Here is a 15,692-nt window from a genome sequence, read left to right as displayed (position 1 = left end):
GAAGGAACTTTCCAAATTTCTTCCATGTAATTGGGCTTGAGTTTTATTTGTGCTTCTTGCAAGGCTTGCTAGAAGCAGAGTATCTCCTCAGGGGATGGGAGGAGTCCACAAGAAAGGGGGAAAATCCTTAAAATTAGAGCCAAACCATTTGTGGGCAGGTGTCTCAGGAGGCTTGATGGCGTGCATTCCTCTCATGAGTCTCCTCCAACCCTACTCGACCTCACCTCCATGAACGTATCCTTTTATTACCTTTATGTGTTTATCAACCTTCCTCTCAGCATCTTAGAACATCAGGAACCAGAACAAGAGCAGGCTGCACAACCTCCTGAAATTTGGCCTGGCATTCCATGATCTTACAGGGGACATTGGCACAGTGATAGTGTCCGTGGACAGATAATACAGAACCCAGGCTCCAGTTTTGGTGACATGGCTCTGAATCCCCTATTATTACAGATGGTGAAATATGAATTCAGTAAAAGAATGCCAAGATTGGAGGGTTTGAGCTTTAGGGAGAGGCTGTATAGGCTGAGGCTATTTTCCATGGAAGGTCGGAGGCTCTTATTTGTAAAATCATGAGGGGCATGGATAGGGTGAATAGCCAAGGTCTTTTTCCCTTAGTCCAAAACTAGAGGGTACAGGTTTAAAGCGAGAGGGAAAGGATATAAAAGGGACCTAAGAGGCAACTTTTTCACATAGAGGGTGAGGTATGTATGGAATAAGCTGCCAGAGGAAGTGGTGGAGGCTGGTACAAGTACAACATTTAAAAGGCATTTGGATGGGAATATGAGTTGGAAGGGGTTAGAGGGATATGGGCCAAATGCTGGCAAATGGGACAAATTTAGGATATCCAATCAGCATGGACGAATTGGACCGAAAGGCCTGTTTCCGTGCTGTACAACACTATGACTCTATAAATATGGAATAAAAAGCCTAGCATCTTGGCAATGTAACCATAAAAACGCACCAGGTTTTTACTAATGACCTTTAGGAAAGGAAATCTGCCATCCTTACCTGGTCTGGCCAACATGTGACTCCAGACCCACAGCAATGTGGTTGACTCTTAACTGTCCTCTGGGCAATTAGGGATGGGGGATAAATATTGTGGCAGCTAGTAACAATGAAATCCCATGTATGAATTAAAACAAAACTCACCTCCCCAGTGGTATCCCGTCCTCATAATCTTTAACGCCCCTGAGCATTCAAAAATTGGTCATTCTCAATCTCGAATTCAGTCACTACTGAGCATTCAGAATTCACTACGACAGAGAATTCCAAAGTTTCACAGCTCCATGAATGAAGACATTTTTCAACTCACTCCCAAGTGATTGACACCTTATCCTGAGACCATGAGCCCTGTTCCCTATTCTCTGGCCCAAGGAAAAAGCCTCTCAGCATTTACAAATTAAGTTTTCTTGGAATTTTATGTGGGCAGGATTTTTCAGATGCCAGGGTTTCCTGTCTCGCCAGCTGAGGACTTGGAGGGGAATGCATTTGTTGCCAAAATTAAAATCTTCGGGCAGCATTATTTGCCTGGAAAATGTTTTCCTATGTCCCATTGAGCGTCAGGTCAGTTGTGGAGCTCAATTGACCCAACAGTGCCAGCGGTGGCCAGGACTGGAATTACAATCAATAAGCCAATTCTAAAGTCCTGGAGATCAGGACCAGGTTGGGGACTGGTGTCTGCCAATGGGGAGGAGAAGCCCAAGGGGTTGGGGCTTGACAGCCTTGATGGACAGTCCATTTGGGGAGTGATTACTTATGTGGACAGATCTCTGGGAGGGGTACTTGTGGTGGAAAGGGAGCTCCTGATGAGAGAGAACCTAACTCCTTCACAGCATGAGCTACTGGACCTTCCCAACTCAGACCCCTGAATTCCTGCCACAAAGAGAGTTCCTGATGGAGGAAGCTAACTTCTTCACAGTAAGCCACCCTGCACCGTACCCCCAAATTCCTCCTGCAAGCCTCAAAATTGAGGCTGATTGGGAAGTGGCCAATAAACCTGCCATTGAAGAGATTGTAAAATTCTGCTCCCTCTTTCAGTAAAATCACTTCTCATTCTTCAAAAGGCATTGAATTATAGAAACAGAAAACAGGAGCAGGAGTAGGTCATTAGAACCTGTGCCACCATTCAATATGATCATGGTTGATCATCCAACTCAGTCCCCTGGTCTCACTTTCACTCCCTATAATTTGATCCCTTTAGCCCTAAGAATTATCTTTTATTCATTAATGGGATGAGGACGTCACAGGCTAGGCAGCATTTATTGCCCATCCCTAATTACCCAGAGGGCAGTTCAGAGTCAACCACATTGCTGTGGGTCTGGAGTCACATGTAGGCCAGACCAGGTAAGGATGGCAGTTTCCTTCCCTAAAGGACATTAGTGAACCAGATGGGTTTTTCCCCCAACAATCAGCAATCAGCAATGGATTCACAGTCATCATTAGATTCTTAATTCCAGATATTTATTGAATTCAAATTCCACCATCTGCCGTGGCAGGATTTGAACCCAGGTCCCCAGAATGTTATCTGGGTCTCTGATTAACAGTCCAGCGATAATACCACTGGGCCATTGCCTCCCCATAATAGCTTGCACATTCTTGAAAACATTCAACGTTTTAGGCTCAACCACTTCCTGAGGCAGAAAATTCCACAGGCTCACCACTTTCTGGATGAAGATATTTCTCCAGGGTGTATAAGCCTATTCTCACAGTCCTCCAAAGGATCACAGCGAACCTCAGTAGCACCCCTCTGAGGATTGTATATACTTCTTTTAGATCTAACTATATCGTTTCCAAGCTATATTTGCCTCAACTCCTTCGAGTGGTAGTGATTTTAAAACTCGAAGTCCTTTTGTGAGTGTCAGAATGCTGATTCAGTACTTACAAGATTAAATGAATAATTTTACCGGCAATGGAAATACCGTTTATCTTAATGTCAGCTCGAGTAATCACTTTTGATCAGACTTGGAATCAGTGCCAAGGAAATTAAGCAACTTCCATTGCAGTTACTCAACTTCTCCTAATTAAAGAGGCTTTTAGTGGAGGCCTGAGTAATCTCTGTAATTTGGGCTGGTTGCGTTGTGGTCTTATTTCGAGAACATGGAGAGATTATCTCCATGTTTTCCTCTCTCAAATATTCTTGACAGTTTGTTTGCAATGCATAGCAATACCTCACATTTTACAGAGAATTAATTGGAATGGGATTTTCCCATAATTTTTCTGAACATGGAAGGGAGCATGCTGGACGATGCCTGGCACACCAGTCTGATTGATGAATTGGTAATTAAATCTTCAGGAGCTGACATGGGAGCAGGAGTAGGTATCCTCCATATCACAGGCAATGACGTTGGTGACTGTGAGGAGGGAGTATATCAGTGATTGGAGGCAAGGCAGGGGATCGTCTTTCAAAGGGTCCTCTCTTGCCCCACAGCCATGACTATCACAGCCCCTATATTGGCGCAATTGGAAGCTGCCATTCCTGCAAAATCAGCAGACAGGTCACTAAGGTTTCTCATTCAGTAGTGTAGGCTAGATGGATTAGCCATGGTAAATGCAGGGTTATGGGAATAGGGTGGGCAGAGGGGCTGGGCTTGGTTGGGATGTTCTTCAGAGGGTCGGAGCAGTCTCAATGGGCTGAATGGCCTCTTCCTGCACTCTAGGGATTTTACATAGAATAGGATTACCTCCTAAGATGTGAGGGAGTTCCAGGATTTTTACCCAGTGACTCTGAAGGAATAACGATACATTTCCAAGTCAGGATGATGAGTGGCTTGGAAGGAAACTTGCAGAGATGGTGGTGTCCCCACATATATGATGCCCTTGTCCTTGTAAATGGAGAAGGCTGTGGGTTTGAAAGGTGTTTCGGAGGAGCCTTGGTGAATTTCTGCAGTTTTGGCATGTAAAGTTTTTCTGCAGGGCTAACTCATCCTTCCCCTTTCCATCACTTTCCTCATCACATCAGGGATGACAGAATCATTCCTGTTAGCATTCAGAACTGGACTATTCAGTTCACCTGAGCAATGCTGGCATTTAGATTCCACATGTACCGCCTCCCATTCTATTTCCTTCATCAAACTTCGTCAGCAGAACCTTCTAGAATAAAAAAAAATCAGAGAATGATGTTGCACAAAAGAAGGACATTGGGCCCACTATGCCTGTAACAGCTTTAGGTCTAATTTGTCGGCAGAATGGGTAAACGTAGCAGAAAAATTTTATCAAACAGAAGTGCAAACTTCTCTGTGATAAGAATAAGTGGCCTCAATATAAGCTAGATGTTACATTTCTCAAGGGATACAGGGGCAGAGATAGAAAACACTGAGACCTTGAGACACTAGAACATAAGTAGGCCATTCAGTCCATCGTTATCGCTCTGCCATTCAATGAGATCATGGCTAATCCGATTGTTCTGAATTCCACTTTCCTGTCTTTTCCTCATAACACTCGGTTCCCTTACACATTAAAAATCTGTCTACCTCAGCCGTGAATATAAATAACAACTAGCAGACTCCCCTAGCACTGGGCTAGAAGATTCAAGACCCACGTACCCCTGAGGTGTGTCATAACATCTGAACGCTATTTAGATCAGAGCTGGAAAATTGCTTGCAGTTTTGGGTATCGCATTTTAGGAAGGAATGATGGTGTTGAAGAGATTGTAGCAAAGGTTTACAAGAATGAATGAGAAACTTCTGTTATGAAACTAGCTCGGAGACATTGTCTCTAGGTGTCTGACCAGAGTAGATAGAGGGAAACTGTTCCAATCTATAAGAGGATTGAGAGTGAGAGTGAGAGGACAAAACTATATATATTTTGCTAAAGGAACAAATATGAGAGGAGTAAACAGGGAGGTGATGGCCTCGTGGTATTATCGCTGGACTGTTAATCCAGAGGCCCAGGTAATGTTCTGGGGAGATAGCAAGAACTGCAGATGCTGGAGTCAGAGACAACACAGCGTGGAGCTGGAGGAACACAGCAGGCCAGGCAACATCCCAACCTGAAACGTCAACTTCCCTGCTCCTCTGATGCTGCCTGGCCTGCTGTGTTCCTCCAGCTCCACACTGTGTTATCTCAGGACCTACTTGTGATCATTTTACCACCATGTCTCTGTAATGGTCATGTTTTTCTACTTGTGCTATTGATTCATACACCTTATTGAATGCTCCATTCATTCAGATAGAGACCTTTCAGTTCAGTCATTCTACCGTTTTCACCTCTACCCCTCTCATCTTTCTTGCTGCAGCACTCTTAAGTTTGCATGCTGTCCTCTTTCTGATCGCAAATCGGTTCTCGTTATCTATATCTTTATCCTGCATGGTCCTTTTTTAAAACTTTCCTAATCTGCCCTCACTCCTAATATGTAGTTTAGGGCCCTCTCCACTAAACCTAATTAAATGACTTGCTTGGCCATTATTTCAGGTGAAGGTTATCCCAATGATACAGTTCCCATTTCACCAGTACTGCTGCTAATCTCCCAGTATTTGAAGCCCATTTCTTCCACACCAAATTTTGGGCTATACAATCAACTCCCTAATTTTATTTATCCTTTTCTGATACTAACCCAAAATTATTACCTTTGGGATTCTTTGTAATTTAGCCCCTAATTGCCTGTACTCCCTTAGCAGAACCGTTTTCTCTTATTTGCAGCTATGTTGTTGGTACCAATATAGACCAGGATAACTAACTCCTTCCCCGTGCAGCAAGTTCGTCTCCAACCCCAAGATGATATCCTTAACTGTCGCACCAGGCAAGTGACACAATTTCCTGGATTCAAGCTCTCAGCTCCAAAGAGAAGTATCTATCAACATGATGATTTACAAGGATGTTGCTGGAGTTGAACGGTTTGAGCTATAGGGAGAGGCTCAATAGGCTGAGGCTATTTTCCTTGGAACATCGGAGGCTGAGAGGTGACCTTACAGAGGTTTATAAAATTATGTGGGGCATGCATAGGGTGAATAGTCAAGGTCCTTTCCCTCAGGGTAAGGGAGTCCAAAACTAGAGGTTTAAGATGAGAGAGGAAAGATTTAAAAGGGGCCAAAGAGGCAACTTTTTCACGTAGATGGTGGTGCGTGTATGGAATGAGCTGCCAGAGAAAGTGGTGGAGGCTGGTACAATTACAACATTTAAAAGGCATCTGGATGGGTACATGAGTAGGAAGGGTTTAGAGGGATATGGGCCAAATGTTGGCAAACGGGACTAGATTAATTTAGGATAACTGGTCAGCATGGATGAGTTGGACCAAAGGGTCTGTTTCCATGCTGTACAATCCTATGACTCTATGACCGTCCCTAACTACATTCTGTTATGGGCCAGATCTGACATCCTCAAAACTATTTTAAGAAGGTAGCCTAGACCCTAACTTTTTCTTATTTTAATGGCAAATGTAAAGTGTCTCAGATACTATGTGACTGCTCAAACTACTTGATGTTAAGCAAAACACAATTTATTTAAACACTGTACTTAAAATGCAACCAAAGAAAGAGGAATTTAGAGAAACTTAATAGATTGGAAACTTAACAGAATAATAGATACAGTAACTATTACTAATTAACTGTTCAATATAGTAACATCCCTTAAATCCACCCTTGACAAAAAGAAAAATTCAGACACAGATTTTTACATGCTGTTCTCCAATCCAGGAGGAAAAATCATCAAGAAAAAATTCAGAGAGAGTAGCAGCTAAAAGCCATTCACTGAAGCTTCCAACTCTTTTGAGACCCCAATATCTTCTGATGTTACTGAAAAAACCAAAACCCAGAAATCTGGATCTGTCAGAGTTGGCCACACCCATTCAGGCTGTTTAAAAAAAAACCCAAGGCCACCAAAGCTGTTTACTCAAGTTGTCTTCAGTAGACAGTTAAGTGCCACTGCCTTACAACCTCTCTTCAAAACAAAGACAGGACAAAATAACCTCTTAAAGTGACAGTATTATTACAATTCTTTTCCACACTCCCTACTCGAACGGTGCACCATCGGTGCTGTGGCTAGTTTGTTCATTCTCCTTACAGTCCATGCTCTTGTCCATACAAGCTCAGGAACATTCAACTTGTTGGATAAGTGCAAAGGGCTGACAATTGTTCATCACTAATTTCTGTTTCCCATACCTGCCTCTGTAACTGTAACACTAAATTCTGCATTCTGGTCTATTATTCTGATGTGCTTATGTAAGATATGATTTGCCTGGATAGCATGCAAAACAATACTTTTCGCTGTATGTCAATACATGTGACAAAAGTAAACCAAATCAATCACTTGGTATCATGATTTCCTGCGCTCTGACAATGGATCGAACCTTATTGTATCTGGATGTACCAAGAATGAGGTTGTCTCCTGGAACCAAGTGGCCAGGGAATCTTTCCAATGCATCTCAGTCTCAGAAGCTCAAATTCCAGTTTATTATCTTTAAGCTGAAGTTCTTTGAGCTGCTGAGACTTATTCCAGATGTAGTTGCTGTGTATCGCACATTATCCACCACACACCTCAGCTTTGTCAATGCCACCCATATCTTACAAATGAATAAGCAAGTAATATCATCAATGGAATGGAAGGCTGTTCTATGAATGGATGCAGCAATAACAGTCTTCATTTGAGAATAAAGACGTACTGGCCAACAAACTCACCATCGTCAGTAATTTTAGTCCTTGGTCAAGAGCCATAAGGATGATTAGTTTCCAACATTTTCTCAAGGGATTACAGTTTTAAAAGTCTTGTCATTTGGAGGATAGATTTAATGTATTTTTTGACTCCACATATTACTGCGAACTGTCGTTCTCTGAGGAACTTTGAAAAAACAGAGAAAGTGCTCCTAGAATTTCCCAGAATTGGAAAAGTTCATCGATTTCAATTCCAATTTCCACCCTGCCCTCACGTTCACCTGGTCTATCTCTGACTCCTCCCTTCCCCAACATCTCTGTTTCCATTTCTGGGGATAGACTGACCACTAATCTCCATTATAAACCCATTGACTCCCATAGCTACCTGGACGATACATCCTCACACCCTGCTTCCCGTAAAGACTCCATTCCATTCTTCCAGTTCCTCCGTCTCCATCACATATGTTCCCATGAGGCCAACTTTGACAAGGGAGCTTCCAAAATGTCCACCTTCTTCTTCAACTGAGGATTCCACAGCACCGTTATTGATAGGGCCTTCAGCCAGGTCCAACCCATCTCCTGCACTTCCGCCCTCACCCCTTCTCTTCCCTCCCGCAACAGCGATAGGGTTCCCCTTGTCCTCACCTACCAACCCACCAGTATCCACATCCAGAAAATCATCAGACGCCATTTCTGCCACCTCCAGCGAGATGCCATCACCAGACACATATTCCCCTCCCCTCCCTTGTCCAACTTCTGCAGGGACCGTTTCCTCCAGGACACCCTGGTCCACTCTTCCTTCACGCCAAACATCTCCCCACAGCCCTACGGCACCTTCCCCTGTAACCGGCGAAGGTGTGACACCTGCCCATTTACCTCCTCCCTCCCCAGTATCCAAGGGCCCAAACATACCTTCCAGGTGAAGCAACATTTTACCTGCATTTCCCATAATCTAGTCTACTGCATTCGCTGCTCACAATGTGGTCTCCTCTACATTGGGGAAACGAAGCACAGACTGGGTGACTGCTTCACAGAACACCTACGTTCTGATCGCAAAAAAGACCCTGAGCTTCCAGTTGCCTACCACTTTAACACACCATCCAGTTTCCTGGCCAACATCTCTGTCTCAGGCTTGCTGCAGTGTTCCAGCGAAGCTCAGCACAAGCTGGAAGAACCGCACCTCATTTTCCACTTGGGGACCCTGCAGCCCTCCGGACTCAATATCAAGTTCAATAGTTTTAGGGCCTGACCTCTCCCGTGCCCTAGCCCCCTACCCCACATGTCAGGCCTTGTTATCACATAGTCTGCCATTACACACTACCTATTGCTAGTCACTAACAGTCCCCATTAACAGCTATTCACCCTCCTTATCAACTCCTTTGTCTGTCCAATGGCTCTTCTCTCTCTTCGGGCTCCATCCTTTCGTTTACACCTTACCCCTTCACCCACCCTATCCTCTGTGTATAAACCGACATTTTCCTAGCTGCCATCAGTTCTGAGGGAGGGTCACTGGACGCAAAACATCAACTCCGATTTTTTTCTTCAAAGATGCTGCTAGACCTGCTGATCTTTTCCAGCAACTTCTGTTTTTGTTCCTGATTTACAGCATCTGCAGTTTTTCCAGTTTTTTTAAGGTGCTCCTGGTGTCTGTCTGTGATAACTAATATTCGGAGGGCTTTTTCACAGGAATGCACTGTCTGCTAAATCTTCTTTAAGTGGTGGTTGTTATTCAGTCATTGGCAGTCTCAGAGCCAGAAGGTTGTGAATTCAAGACCCACTCCAGAGCATTTAACCGGCTTTATAATGGTGACAGGTGCTGCACTATTGGGAGTTCTGCCTCTTGAATGAGGCATTAACCTTTGTCACCTCTCTTAAAACCGTCATTGGAAGAACAGCAGGAGATTCCTGTTTTGAATATTTATCCCTCAACTGACTTCACCAGATGTAGATTATCCAATCATTTGTCATGTTATTAGGAACACACCCAATCATTTGTCATGTTATTAGGAACACACCCAATCATTTGTCATGTTATTAGGAACACAAATGATTGGGCCAGTCAGCCAGTTAAGCTGGTCCTGTACTCAATACTATCATGGTTGATCAAATACTTCAATACCTTTTACCCATCCTATCCCCGTAACCCTGTGTGTCATTGGTAATTTCTACCTTAAACATACTCAAACACCGTGCTGCCACAGTCCTGTGTGGGAGAGAATTCCAAAAGTCCACGAACCTCTGAGTGAAAAACTTTCTCCTCATCTCGAAACTAAGGGACATCCCCTATTTTTAAATTATGTCCCCTGCTTCTAGACTTGAGGAACTCTCTTACCTGCATCTATCTTGCCTGTCCCTTTAAACAGTTTTAAGTTTCAATGAGATTGCCTCTCATTCTTCGAAATGCTACTCTCTGAAAAGAGAATACAGGTCCAACTCACCCAATCTCTCTTCCTAGGATGTCCTGCCATCCCAATGACGACAGTTTAATTGTGAAAACTGGGCGGCATGGGCATGTTGGGCCAAAGGGCCTGTTTCCATACTGTCAGATTCAATGACTCTAACTCTAGAAACCTTTGAATAAAAGCAAAATACTGTGGATGCTGGGAATCTGAAACAAACCCAGAGGAATGCCAGAGAAACTCAGCAGGTCTGGCAGTATCTGTGGAAAAGAGTTAGTGTTTCAAATCTTCTTCAGAGCCTACTGTGTTTCTCTCTCCACAGATGTTGCCAGACCTGCTGAGTTTCTCCAACATGTGCTTGTTTCAAGTAAACCTTCATTGCACTCCCTCTCTGGTAATACTGTCTTTCCTGAGACATGAGGATTAAAACAGTACATGGTAATCCTGGTTTAGTCTAACCAAGCTCCTATACAATTGAAGGAAGACTCCACTCCTCCTGTGCTGAAAATTATTGTTATTGTCTTGGGAAAGCTAACATTTGCTGTGTTTTCCACACTGCAACACTTCAAAGTGTAGCTCACTGGTTATAAAGCACCTTGAGATGCCTTGATGGTACAAATGATGCTAAAAAAACACTGAGGAAGGATCAGCAGAAACGTTGACTCTGATTTTTTTCTTCACAGATGCTGCCAGACCTGCTGAGCTTTTCCAGCAACTTCTGTTTTTGTTCCTAAAAAAGACATGTTATTTCTTATTTCTCTTTCCTTCCCTCCTCTCAAAGTCTGCACCATTCTCTCTTCTGCATACGTTTACTTGTGAAACAGTGCAAAATTAAAGTCAAATAATGCTTTAGGCTAAAGCTGAGGTCTCAACCAGTGAGGTGCAGGAACAGTAGGGCTATTTATAGAAGTAACATACAGTGTCCTAATAGATGTCCTTAGAATTATAAGAGTTTGATAAGGTCACCATAGACTTGTGGAGAGACCAAATCTAAAGTCCATGTGTATCAGATAGTCATTGGATGACACAGTGGTTGCAACACAAAGGCAGGCCATTCGGCCTGTAATGTCAATGCTGGCTTATTTTAAGAGCAACTCAAGTGGTGCAATTTGCCTGCATTTAGCACGTAGCTCTGCCATTCTTTATCCTTCAGACAATAATTCAATTTCCTTTGGAATTCCCAGACAGAATCTGCGCCAGGTGACGCACTCCAGATCCCAACTATTTGCTGCGTCAAAACATTTTTCCTCATATTGTAAAAACAGGAACAAAAACAAAGTTGCTGGAAAAGCTCAGCAGGTCTGGCAGCATCTGTGGAGGAGAAAACAGAGTTAACGAACTGGGTCCGGTGACCTTTCCTCAGAACCTTTCCTCATATTGTGTTTTTTAATCAATCATCTTATATCAGTTTACTTTGGTTCATGACCTCTTTGCCAACTGAAGGGTGACCCAGTGGCTCAGCACTGCTACCTCACAGCACCAGGGACCCGGGTTCGATTCCACCCTCGGGTGACTGTCTGTGTGGAGTTTGCATGTTCTCCCTGTGTCTGTGTGGGTTTCCTCTGGTTTGCTTGCAAAGTCCAGAGATGTGCAGGTTAGGTGGATTGGCTGTGTTAAATTGCCCTGTAGAGTCATGGGATGCGTAGGCTCAGTGGATTAGCTGTGGGAAATGCAGGGTGGAGGGTGGAGACTCTTTGGAGGGCTGGTGTGAACCCAATGAGCCAAATGGCCTGCCTCCACACTGTAGGGATTCTGTGAACATGAACAGCTTCTCCCTGCTCTGCCCAGAATTCTTGGGATTGAGTGCATCTGTCAAATCTCCTCCCAATATACAATCATAGGAGCTGAAGTAGGCCATTCAGTAGATCAGGGCTGATGTAATTGTGGTCTCAACTCCACTTCCTTACTCACACCCTGTACCCTCTGTCTTTCTTCTTAGACATGAATCTATCCACCTCTACCTTGAAAATAAGTAAGAAATATATGCTTCATATGTTCATCTTTCAATCTTCTACATTCTGATGAATATAGGTCCAAACTTGTCCAACTTTTCCACATAAGATAACCTCCTCATTCCAGTCAAACTTCTTTTCCCAAGGAGAATAGCCCCTGATCCTCCAAACTCTCCATGTAACTGAGGTCTCATATCTGCACAATGATCCTTGTAAATGTTTTCTGCATGTTTTCCCAATGCCTTACCATTTTTCTGAAATGTAGCACCCAGAAGTGGACACAATCCTGCTAATGCTGGTTTTATACAAGTTTAACATAACACTTTTGCCTTTCGCTCCATGTTTTTCCTTAGAAAGCCCAGTATGCTTTTGTGTGCCTTGCTAATCCTTATTAACTGGACCAATTCCCAGCTATAACAGCAGGTCAGGAGCTGGGAATTCTATGGCAACTGACTCACCTTCTGACTCCCCAAAAGCCTGTCCACTATCTATGAGGCACAAGTCAGGAGTGTGATGGAATACTACCCACTTGCCTGAATGAGTGCAGCTCCAAAAACACTCAAGAAGCTCAACGCCATCCAGGATAAAGCAGCCCGCTTGATTGGCACTCCATCTTAAACCTTCAACATTTTAGTCCCTCCATCACCGATACCCAGTCGCAACAGTGTGTAGTGTCTACAAGACAGAAGCAACATTAATTTTCAAATCCTCTCCATCTACTGGGTGTGGGGTGGTGTGCCAGAGGGCTTGAAGATAGCTAACGTGGTACCTTTATTCAAGAAGAGTGATGTGGATAAATGAGTAAGCTACAGGCCAGTGAGTCTCATATCTGTGGTCGAGAAACTATTTTGAGGGACAAAATTATTCTCCACTTTGAGAGGCAAGGAATAGTAAAGGACAGTTGAAGACTTTGTAAGTGGGGAGATCATGAGTAACAAACTCAATGGAATTTTTCAAGGCAATGACCAGGTGTGTAGAAGAGAGTAGTAAGGTAAAGTTACCTTAGTCCTGTAGGACTGTTGTACCTGATAGTGTGTTTAACCTGAAGGTCATCATACCACAGGTTAGGGGTAAGGGGTAAGGTTGAGATGGAGGGATCTTCACAGTATCCTCAGTTATTGCAGGAATTGAACCTGCACTGTTCACATCACTAATCAGCCATCCAGCCAACTGAGCTAACTAACCCTCATGTAGGAGGTAGGGCAGTTGATTTAGTCTACAGGGAGTTCAGTGAGGCTTTTGACAAGCTCTTGTCCAGGAGACTAGTTAAGTAGTATGGGTAGCACGGCTCAGTGGTTAGCACTGCTACCTCACAGCACTAGGAACCCAGGTTCAATTCCACCTTCAGGTGACTGTCTGTGTGGAGTTTACACATTCTCCCCCTGTCTGCGTGGGTTTCCTCCCACAGTCCAAAGATGTGCAGGCTAGGTGGATTGGCTATGCTAAATTGCCCATGGAGTTCAGGGATATGTAGATTATGGGGGAAGGGGTCTGGGTGGGATGCTCTGAGGGTCAGTGTGGACTTGTTGGGCCAAAGGGCCTGTTTCCACACTGTGGGGATTCTATGATGAAGTGGGATTCAGGGCAGTTTGCCAAATTGATCTGAAATTTGCTTTATGGCAGGAAGCAGGGAGTGATGGTTGAAGGGTGTTTTTGTGACTGGACGTCTGTATCCAGTGATGTATCACAAGGTGCGATGCTGCGTCCCTTGCTGTTTGTTGTGTGCATTAATGATCTAGACACAACTTTGGGAGAAATGAAAAGTCAGTTCACAGTTTGGTGAAAATTGGTGACGTGGTAAAGAGAGAGAAGGAAACCCTTAGACTACAGGATAATACAGAGGGGCTGAACAATGGCAAATGGAATTTAATCCTGAAAAGTGTGAGGTGATGTATTTTGGGAGGACTGACAAAGCAAGGGTGTACATGTTGGATGGTAGGTTCCAAGTAAGTACAGAGGATCAGAAGGATCTTGGTGTGCGTGTCCATAGATCCTTGAAGCCAGCAGGGCAGATAGATAAGGCGTTAAGAAGATTTCAGGGACACTTGCTTTTGTTAGTTTAGGCCTTGAATACAAGACCGGAGAGATTAGGCCACAGCTGGAGTATTGTGTGTATTTCTGGTTGTCAGACTAAAGGGGGGATGTGATTACACCAGAGCAGGTACGGGAAAGCCTCTCTGCTCCTATGATGCTGCTTGGCCTGCTGTGTTCATCCAGCCCTGCACCTTGTTGTCAGGGGAAATTCACCAGGATATTGCCTGGTCTGGAGTGAATCTGTGATAGAGACTGGAGAAGCTGGGTTTGTTTTCCTGAGGACACAGTAGGCTGAGGGATGATCTGATTGAGGTGTATTAAGTTCTGAGAGGCAGAAAGATTTCCTATTAGTACAGGATGTCAATAACTCGAGCGTACAGTTTTAGGATAAGGAGTAGGGGGTTTAAGACAGGATTTGAGGAATGTGTTTTTCACCCAGAGGATGGTGGGGATCTGGAACTCACTGCATCATAGGGTAGTAGAGGTGGGAACCCTCAATATATTTAAGAATTTAGATGAAATGCCATGGCATATGTGGCTACAGGTCTAGTGCTGAAAAATGAGATTAGAATAGATGGATGTTTGATTACTGGCACGGACTCTGTGGCCTGAAGGGACTCTTTCCATGCTGTTAAAACTCTATGACTTGAAGGTACACTGCAGCAACTCACTAAGACTCCTTAGGCAGCACCTTCCAAACCCAAGATCTCTACTACCAAGAAAGACAAGGATAACAAATGCAAGTTTCCCTTCAAGCCACGCAGCATTCTGACTTGGGGAAGTGATGGCCTAATGGTATTATCACTGGACTGTTAATCCAGAGAGCCAGATAATCCTCTGGGGACCTGGGTTCGAATCCTGCCACGGCAGATGGTAGAATTTGAATTCAATAAAATATCTGGAATGATGAATCAATTGTCAGGAAAAATCTCTCTGGTTCACTGATGCCATTTAGGGAAGGAAACTGTTGTCCTTATCTGGTCTGCTCTAGACCCACAGCAATGTGGATAACTCTGAACTGCCCTCTGTGCAATTAAGGATGGGCAATAAATGCTGCCTGGCCAGTAACATCCTCATTCCATTTATGGATAAAGGAAAAAATATACTTGGCTGCTGGGTCAAAATCCAGGAGCTTCCACTCAAACAGCACATGTACCTAAACCTCATGGATTGCAGCTATTCAAGAAAGCAATTAGGATGGGCAATAAATACCACCCCAGACATTTACAAGCCATGAACACATTTTTAAAAAATTTCTCAATCTTCTGAGGCACCTCCAGACTTCTGGACATTAAGCTCAGGATCCTCTGTTCCTGTACTGCTTGAGAATTGTATCCTGTAGGTTATAGCAGTCTTACTACAAGTTGATATACAACCAGATTCTAAACAAGGTTAGACCAGTATTTCTTGCTGATCCTTTATGTCAGACATTATTTGGAACTCTATGTCCATTACATCAACTGCATTACACAAGGGGTAAGGATGGTGGGGGGAGAGGGAAGGAGGAGGGGAGAGAGTTGAAAGGAAAGGGGCGAGGACGCAGGGTAAAAGGGGAAAGGTGTGATGGAGGAGGAAAGGGTAAGGGGAATAGGGAGGGATTGTCGAGGTGGATGGGGGCATGTGGAGGGGGCAGTGGTGCTGAGCCAAGGCTGGTGCAGCCATTGGTGCTGAGCACGAGAGAGAGAGAGCAGGGAGAGAGAGAGAGAGAGAGAGAGAGAGAG

The sequence above is a fragment of the Rhincodon typus genome, chromosome 12 (genome assembly GCF_021869965.1).
Source record: "Rhincodon typus isolate 14 chromosome 12, sRhiTyp1.1, whole genome shotgun sequence".
In the NCBI taxonomy this organism is placed as follows: domain Eukaryota; kingdom Metazoa; phylum Chordata; class Chondrichthyes; order Orectolobiformes; family Rhincodontidae; genus Rhincodon; species Rhincodon typus.
This window is presented reverse-complemented; position numbering follows the sequence as displayed.